Source organism: Loxodonta africana, chromosome 3, assembly GCF_030014295.1.
Source record: "Loxodonta africana isolate mLoxAfr1 chromosome 3, mLoxAfr1.hap2, whole genome shotgun sequence".
Classification (NCBI taxonomy): Eukaryota; Metazoa; Chordata; class Mammalia; order Proboscidea; family Elephantidae; genus Loxodonta; species Loxodonta africana.
The window spans coordinates 205541900-205551904 of record NC_087344.1 but is presented as its reverse complement, the minus strand read 5'-3'; the positions used below and the strand labels follow the sequence as shown (position 1 = coordinate 205551904).

The 10005-nt window shown below is 38.0% G+C and overlaps 1 pseudogene; it reads right to left on the bottom strand.

Annotated features, from left to right (window-relative positions):
* Nucleotides 1-430: 430 nt before the first annotated feature.
* LOC100657457 (solute carrier family 25 member 43-like) lies at nucleotides 431-1030 on the bottom strand (annotated as a pseudogene).
* Between the last annotated feature and the right edge of the window lie 8975 nt (nucleotides 1031-10005).

Genomic DNA, 10005 nt, shown 5'->3' with positions numbered 1-10005 from the left:
CAGGACCAGGCAGTGTTTCATTCTGTTGTACATAGGGTCTCTATGAGTCAAAGCCAACTCGACGGCACATAACAACAAACACTGTTCAGCCTGCTTCCATGACAATGTTGATAAGACGGGGTATGAAAACAGTTGGATATTTTTTCCTCTCTGGAACTTTTTGAGTCCCTAGTCAAAATGTTACTCCAATTTACAGGTCATACATTAAGTAAACTTCAACCAATTTTTATCATTAGCTTAATATGATTTTTGTTTTAACAGAGCTCAATGGTAGTGTAAGGCTGAACCTTATAGCTTCCAAAAGCAGCTATTAGGAGGGCTCTCTCATCACTCTGCATATGCACAATCACGAGGCTACACTTAGCTATGACATCAACACACCATTAGCCAGTGGACTTTCAGGTTCACTCAGTTTTACAAAGTTGTTGTTTTAGACTAGTTTTCCTGTTTTGAAGAACTTTAATTTCTACAATTCTTGGGGGTGTAAACTCTGATCCACCTTTGGGGTCAATTTATAGCTCAGAGGAGACAAAATGTAGCCATTTTGGTAAAGATAGATTCTTTTGCAGAACTCAAAGGTGCCAAACGTAACTCCAAATTATGGAGCTAACTTCAGTGTGTTGGCTGTCAATCCATTCCAGAGCCCCAGCATCCCTTGGGACTTTCGATATGCCAGAACAGTCCACTCCCACTTCTGAGAAAGAAACACCTACTCTTCCACAGCGGGTGAGAGTAAGACTCTGAGCCTGCTTCTTTCCCTTCAAGAAGTCAAAGGAAAATGAGAGAACCTGGGTCATAGCAGCAGCCAGGAAGACATAGCAAAATTCTTCAGGAGAGAGAATCAATTTTGGGTCCATTCAGATCTTCTCTAGGTTCCTGTGAACTAGAACAGAGCCAGCAGAGAGTGATAGGTCCCCTAAAATAGTGAGGGAAACCCCTCTATAATGGGCCAGGAACCCTTCTTGTGGATAAACAGTAGAAAAAGCATGGAGAACCCCCTGTAAAATGATTCCAGTGTGTTCTCCACAATCAAGTGAGTTTAGTGAATCTATAGGATATGTCAAAGAACACTAGTGGGACAATGGTTAAAGCATTCAGCTGCTAACCAAAAGGTCGGTGGTTTGAACCCATCAGCTCTTCTGCAGAAGGAAAAACTTGGCTATCTGCTCCTAGAAAATATTACAGCCTAAGAAATTTTATGGGGGCAGTTCTATGCTGTCATATATAGCATTGCAAGGAGTCCAAATCAACTTGATATCACACAACAACAACAATATGTCACAATGGCAGACCCCGTGCTGGTAAGGCTCCTCTAGGAAATACAGCCTAGGTAATTTATGAACAGCACGACAAACTTGCAGTAGGTGCTAACTTCAAGGTGTTCCTGGGGAAGAGGAATGGGCAACCACCTATCCCCCTTCTACAGTGCCCATGAGGCCTCAACTCCCCACACCCGCTGCCCTGTGGATCCTGGCTCGGCTATGGCCTGAAAATGGGGACAGCACACCTGGGCCCAGCAAGGCAGCTACATGCTCCATGGACATGTTTGGGCTGAGGCTGAGACCCCTCCCCAGCCTCTGTCCTCTTCTATGTAGCCATTGCACACACCATAGGTTGGCCGCATCCATAGGGCTGGGGCCAAGGCTCTGGGGCTACTGCAGAGGAGGAAAGGCAGGAGGGCTTCTTTTAACTTCTTAAGCTAGTTGGTGTTAGCTGCTGCTGAGTCGACTCTGACTCATGGGGATGCCATGCACAATGGATTTGATCGTTGTCATTCATTAGGGTTTTCATTGGCTGGTTTTCAGAAGTTAATCACCAGGACTTTCTTCCTTATGCATTTTAGTCTGGAAGCTTCACTGAAATCTGTCCAGCATCAAAGCAACGTGCAAGCCTTCAATGACAGATGGGTGGTGGATAGCATGACATGCATTGGAAGGAATTGAATCCAGGTCTCCCACACGGGAGGTGAGAATTTTACCACTGAGCTCTGAATAGCCCCTGTTTTTAAGCTTAGATCATTGATTTTTAGACCTTTGCACTCTCTAATAAAAGCAGCTAAGCTGCAATGTTCCCTATAAGGTTTAGCAATTTCACATGAATTTGGATATATTTTGTATTCACTAGCATTTGTTAAAAATAATTTCACAGTGAAGAAACTTAGCAGATCCCATATCAGTCAAATAATCAATATGAACTTTATCATTAATGGGATAAATAGAAATCCTATGTCACCTGATACGGTACAATATGAACACAAGCTTCAGTGATACTCCTGCCAAAATTATATAATCTGAATTCAGACATGAGATGTCAGACAAACCCATATTGCAGGATATTCTATGAAATAAATGGACTATGATCTTAAGAGATTATGTCAAAGACTAAGAAAGTCTTCCTGAATGAAGGGAGTAAAGAGACATGACAACTAAATGCTTTGTATTCTTTTTCTGAAACATTGCTGAAATTTGAATGGGGTCTGAGGATTACATGGTAATAATCTATCAATATTAATTTTCTAATTTTGATGGTTGTATTTTAGAAAATACATACTGTTAAAGAAAACTGCTCTCCCACCGCCACTCCCCATTTAAACTTAACTCTTAACCCTTCACAGAAACTAAAAATTCATGATAAGGACAGTTTTGGAAAATTTTAAATAATTAGATAAGCCATAACTAGCCTATAGAATGCAGACATGCAAACTTAGTAAACTAATCCAAGCTGCCTCGTGCCGATTAAATGAATGACAACCAATCATTTAAAATTCTTCTTTTGAGACAGTATACAAAACATTACTAACAATGCACAAACACCAGAAGAGAAACAAGACAACTGGGAGCTCCTAAAAATCAAACACTTACACTCATCCAAAGGCTTCATCAAAGAGTAAAAAGACAACCTACAGACCGGCTACGACAAATTTGATCAGCATCTAATCCCTAAATTCTGTAAGATACTGCAAAACCTCAACAACAAAAAGAAAAATAACCCAACTGAAAAATGGGCAAAGAATATGAACAGACACTTCACCAAAGAAGACAGTCAGGTGGCTAACAGATACATAAGGAAATGCTCACAATATTAGCCATTAGAGAAATTTAAATCGAAACTACAATGAGATGCCGTCTTACCCCAACAAGTCTGGCATTAATCCAAAACACAAAAAATAATAAATGTTGGAGAGGTTGTGGAGAAACTGAAACACATACGCTGCTGGTGGGAATGTAAAATAATACAACCATTTTGGAAATCAATTTGGTGCTTCCTTAGAAAGCTAGAAATAGAACTACCATATGATCCAGCAATCCCACCTCTTGGAATATATCCTAGAGAAATAAGAGCCTTCACACAAATAGATATATGCCCACCCATGTTCATTGCAGGACTGCTCACAAGAGCAAAAAGATGGAAACAACCAAGGTGCCCATCAATGGATGAACAGATAAACAAATTATGGTATATTCACACAATGGAGTAATACACAATGATCAAGAACAATAATGAATCTGTGAAACATCTTATAACATAGAGGAATCTGAAAGGCGTTATGCTGAGTGAAGTCAGTTAGTCCCAAAAGGACATATATTGTATGAGACCACGATTATAAGAACTCAAGAAAAGATTTAAACACAGAAGACAAAAACGTTCTTTGATGGCTAAAAGGGTGGGGAGGAAGGGAGGGAGAGGAGTATTCACTAATTAGATAGTAGACAAGAATTATTTTAGGTGAAAGGAAGGACAACACAAAATACAGGGGAAGTCAGCACAACTGGACTAATCCAAGAACTAAGAAGTTTCCTGAATACAACCAAACACTTCAAGGGACAGAGTAGCAGGGGCAGAGGTCTGGGGACCATGGTTTCAGGGGACATCTAGGTCAATTGACATAACAAAGTATATTAAGAAAACGTTCTGCATCCCACTTTGATGAGCGGCGTGTGGGGTCTTAAAAGCTACCAAGTGACCAAGATGCATCAATTGGTCTCAACCCATCTGGAGCACAGGAGAATGAAGAACATCAAAGACACAAGGAAAATATGAGCCCAAGAGACAGAAGGGTCCCCATAAACCAGAGGCTCCATCAGCCTGAGACCAGAAGAACTAGATGGTGCCTGGCTACCACCAATGACTGCCCTGACAGGGAACACAACAGAGAATCCCTGATGGTACAGGAGAAAAGTGAGATGCAGACCTCAAATTCTAGTAAATAGACCAGACTTAATGGTCTGAGACTGCAGGAACCCTGGAGGTCATGGCCCCTGGACTCTCTGTTAGCCCAAAACTAAAACCATTCTCGATGCTAGCTCTTCAGACAAAGATTAGACTGGACTATAAGACATAAAATGATACTGGTGAAGAGTAAGCTTCTTGGCTCAAGTACACACGTGAGAATAAATGGATAGCTCCTGCCTGGAGGTGAGAAAAGAAGGCAGAGGGGGACAGGAGCTGGTTGAATGGACATGGGAAATACAGAGTGGAAAGAAGGAGTGTCCTGTCACATTGTAGGGAGAACAACTAGGGTCACATAACAATGTGTGTTTAAGTTTTTTTATGAGAAACTGACTTGAATTGTAAACTTTGACTTAAAGCACAATAAAAAAAATTTTCTTTCGAGAAATCCCCTAATAGTTTGTACTGCATATGAACTAATAAAAATTGTAAGGTGATGGATGAGCTCCTCTCTTCACAGGTGAGCTCCCTGTTCATGAACAGTTTTTTCCACCAAATAAAACCTTTTTAACTCTAACTGACTTACTGATTAGATTTTTTCTTTCAACAGTTCTGGTGCCAGAAGTGGGGTCATGAGCAGACTCCTTGCTCCCTCTGTAGATGGTGAGTGAACAGGTGCTGGTGCCCACAAGCCCCTTTTGTCCATGGTTTCCCTCACCAATCTCATGGAGTGGAGGGATTAATCTCTCCCAGATTTGAGCTCCATTATTTTTGTGTTTTGAGCTCCTGGTTTTATTGATCGACTCCAGCCAATAAGTTTAGAGTCTGGACGTCATTTTGGCAAGTGACCCTTTTGTTCTATCTGTTTCGGGTAAGGTGCATGAATCCCTGTGCCTGTAGGCAGCTGTTTGATGGGGACCTCAGTGTAGATACAGTCATTTTAAGGATATAGGAATTCTGAGCATATTCTCACTCCGAAGCCACATGTTTTTTGGAAGTGGGTTGACAATACCAACAATATCCTGAATTTTGAGTGGCCACTTTGGGGAGCTGGGTTCCCATTTGCTTTGTTTTCTACTGTGCTGTCTAAACTTGTTGATTATCATAAAAAGGAAAACCACAGTGTAAAAAACAAAACAAAACAAAAACCAGGCATGTAGGCTGTAAGGTTTGAACCAGCCTTACAGACCAGTGAGTTTGTGGTTCTTTTGTCTCATTTTTTGTCCTGAGAGCTTTGGCTTTGATCTAGGGATAGCATTCTGTCTGTTTTTCCCCCCACTGTCCACCATGAGGTAGTGTAATTGAAGCTAACTTTGGCAACTTTCATGGGGTAGTTTTAAGTCTCAGTTCTTTTCCCTTCCAACAAAAACGTTCTTGCTCTTATATTATGATTTGGGCCTTTAGTAGTTACTTTGAAAATCTCTTTGATATAAATTGGTTCATTTGAAAAGTGCACTGAAAAAGGATAGATTGTTTATTTTGATTGACTTAACAAGGCTTCAAAAAGACACAAATTATTCTAAACTGGATTCTTTAAAGTGCCCAGAAGATAGCGTTATGAAAATGTAAGATTTTCGTACCCCCAGATGGTATTATCAGATTAGATTATAATATTCCTTCAAAGAATGTTATCATGGTTGCTTTTTAGAGATAAATAAGCACTTATAAGGAGCCCTGGTGGGACAGTGGTTAAAGTTCTCTGCTACTAACGGGAAGGTCGGTGGTTTGAACCCGCCAGCTGCTCTGCAGGATAAATATGTGGTGGTCTCTTTCTGTAAGAATTACACCCTTGGAAACCCTATGGGCCAGTTCTACTCTGTCCTTATAGGGTCACTATGAGTCAAAATTGATTTGATGGCAATGGGCTTAAGCACTTATATAAATTAAATAATCCTAATATTTCTAGGAATTAAGAAAAGTGAATTCATTCTGACACAAGTTTTTATGTTTGTAATATGTTGGCCTAAAGGCAGTTTCCAAAATCCTTTTAAGTAATTTAGGCGAGACTGAGCATGGGGATGTGTCATGTTAAGGAAAAAGGAATAATTTTATCCAAAGGCTGGTTGCTGCAGAGTGAGAAAAAAGGTTAGAAAAACCTAGATTGAAACAAACGTAAAAAAAAAAAAAAAATTAGGCTAGCTAAAATTTGATGGCTTTATCAGTTGTTAAAGAAAAGTTATCCTAAATAAGGAAGGCTAAATTGATTACCAAAAGACTAGTTAAAAAAAAAAAAAAAAAAAGTCAAGGGACTTCTCCAAACAGAATGAGGATCTCTTAAAGGTATTAAAAATAGGATAAATAATGTGGGCACTGATATGGTTAAAATGGGGCAAATGCTGTCTTAATACAGTTATCAGAAACTGGGTAGATTTCCAACATTCAAAAACCATAAACAAGTCCTTCCTGTTATAGAGGAATTTTAAAAAGCCAAAAGATAAAAATCACAATGAAAATGCACCTAAAATTGGAAAATGTTCTACCAAGATACTGGATTAACAAAGGGTTCCCTGTTTCATCCTAGCCAGAGACCGATGGTCATATTAATATCAATGAATAAGATAGTTGGCTGGAGTCGAGACTTTGTGATTTCCAAAAGAAGTTGACAGTCTTAAAAGGGCTAAGGTTATATTGAAAAAATGTTGGTAATAACTGATTAAAAAAAAAGCTAAAATGTTGGATAAAAATTTAGAATATTTAAACAAACTTTATTTCAACAGTAGTTATGTTTTGGGTGTATATAGGCTTAAAGATACTTCCAAGATCTTTAGGTAACTGACTGATATTGAGTTAATGAATATTCATTATAATTTAAGTTTATGCACTTGTGTCTTTTTGTATGCCACAATGAATGTGTTAATGAATGTGTTTATTTTTACCACTTTAAAAAGTTGTACTATAGAAGACAAAAAGACTTCAAAGGTTTATAAAAAAAAAAAAAGGAATTTTATTTGATGTGGTCAAAATTTTTATCTGTTGTGGCTAAAGTTTGCTGAGTTAATTTACGAAAAATTTAATAACCTTAGTATCAAAGAGTATATAAAAAAATGGGTTAAGATGACAACATTTCTTTAACTACTGAACTGAAGGGTTAACTTTATCTTCTGTGCAATCTGCCTAGCAGGCAAAGATTCTGAGTCTCAGAATAAGCTGAGTTCATCATGTTCTTAAAAACTAAATCTCACGGCTTTTGAATAAGCTAAGTTTTTTTTTTTTCTTTACTTTTAAAATCTTTTTGACTTCGGTTAAACAGCAATCCAATTATTGTTTCTCAGTAATGTTATAACTTCTCTTTTATCCTAAAGTGATGTCTTTTATTCCTAAAATCTTATTTTTTGAAACTTTGTGGAAAGCCATAAAATATTTGTTCCTGTTTAGTAAAAGAGAAAAGTGTTAGAAATAATAAGGTTTATTTAATGTGTTGTGAGTTGCAAGAAACATATTGTCAAATCAGGAGAAGTGTTTAATTTTCGTTGGGTTAAAAATTTGTATGAATGTCAGTATCTCTTTGTGATGTTTTGCCTGATATTAGACAACAAGATCTTAAATTGCTGACTTGGCCACAGCTTTGTTTTTTTAATTTGAATCTAGAATCTAATAAATGGTCTTAACTGGGAATTCACATAGTTTACCTTTGGAGTTTTATTAATATTCAGATGTTTAGAGAACTGACAATCTTGATATATTCTTGGTATATTATGTCTCGGGATTATCTGAAGTTCTTTGAAAATAGGATTAATCATCATGTTTAGAGATATTTTGTCTAAAGTTTTTTTAATTGACTTTATTTAGCTTTGCATTACTTTGTAATGAATTCTCATCAGTATTTTATTAGTAGTAATAAGTTAACCATGACCGTTTTTAAGTTTTGTTGTATGCAGATAGTTTTTACTTCGCAGACTCCCTGAAAGCACTTAGACAGGAAATGAACTGTATCAGAGAAAATGGACTGTATCAGAGATTCATGGAAAGGACTGTGATAGATATTTTGCACATGGACCGCTAAAGATATCACTGAACTGAATCAAGATTTCTAGAACTCTTGGAGTTCATAGAATGCTGACCTAGGATTGAGTGGAAGAGAAATAAATTATATGTGCCTGAGAGGACAGAAAAATTATTATGGATTTTATGTAGGGGATATGGCTGATGTTTCGATGTTCTATTTTCTAGATATAAAAAACTTCTCTCTTGACTCTTAAACTACAGACTTTTTCCAAAAAAAAAAAAAAATGCAACATTTTTCTTTTCTCTCCTCCTGATCCGTTGAAATTTGAAAAACTCGTAGTGAGTATTCTTATTTATGACAACGTAATTCTTTGCATAAGTTCAATAAGAATTTTTACTTTTCATTAATGGGACATAATTGGAAAACTTGATTATACAGCCAAGCTTTGACTGGAGCATCATATTTAAAATGATGCTCAGAGAATCAGGTATGACCAGACACATTTAAGGAATTAAGATTGACTTTACAGAGCCAGTGCTTACAAAGTCCTCCCAGTACTGGCCTGGTACCTGACTGACAGGGTTTCCAGCCTTACAGGTGAGTAGGGGAGGTCACTTCCTGCCAGGCCAGGAACTTTATGATATTTGGGGACCTTGAAAAGCGAGGAACTCACCCAAATCTGTGGACATGACAAGTGAAATCTGGTGGCAATTTTGGACTTGGCTTCTTAACCTCAGGAGGCTTTTACTAGTTAAATCTGAGATTCCTTATGAAAACATCTAGCAAAACAGATTTGAAAGGTTATGTGATAAATTACCATTCTCGCTGCCCTGTGTAAATAATAATGAACAGCCTTATTTTTTAAATTAGAATAACTTTGCTTTGAGATTGTCTTTTGGTCAAGGGATGGGCGACTATAGGAAAAAATTTTATGCTTCAATAGAAAATTATGGCCAGTTCTTGGGTCCTATCGGATTCTGGCCCTGTTCCTTGTCTTTGAACTATCTTTACATAGTTTATGCTTTTTCCTGTGTGTCTATACATAATAAATTACCTGAAGAAAGATTATAAATATGAGAGAGACCAATCATATAAAAACAAGAAAACAGACTTTTGCCAGTTCACATACAGTTACCTCTAGCTGAAAGACAGATGCTACTATGGTAACTAAAGGTCGTTAGAACAAATTTTTCCTCTTTGAGGCTTGCCTTTTGCATTGTCTAATGATTGGGGCACATGTCTTACAGACTCAGTTATCAAGGAAATTTGTCATGATGTGCTGGTCTTCCAACCTCTGCACTGTCCTTATTATCCACAGACATCTGGCAAAGTAGAAAGAATAAATGGAATCCCAAACTCACAGAATCCTTAAATCTCCAATGGATTATTCCAAGCTTATCTCAAACAAGTAGGGCAGGCTTCCAAGATCCAATACCTGAGGAAGGACACATCCCTCACAACCTGAAAGTGGGAGATTTAGTCTTCTGAAAACATTAAAGGAAATTGGCACTTGAACTCCTTTGAAAAGGGCCCTTTTGGGTGCTTCTCACCACCCACACAGCAGCCACACTCAAAGAAATAGATCTCTGGTACGTGTCTCTCAAACTCAGATTCACTCAAGATCACTGTACTGCAGAGAGAAGATGTCACAATGTAGGTAGCTTCTGCCCAAGACTGTGGATCAAGTCTATGACAGAATAAAAAAGCAGGCACAAAAGAGTAGCTACTGTATAAAACCAAACCAAAGCAAACCCAGTGCCATCGAGTCGATTCCGACTCATAGAGACCCTATAGGACAGAGTAGAACTGCCCCATAGAGTTTCCAAGGAGCGCCTGGAGGCTTCGAACTGCTGACCCTTTGGTTACCAGTGGTAGCACTTAACCACTAC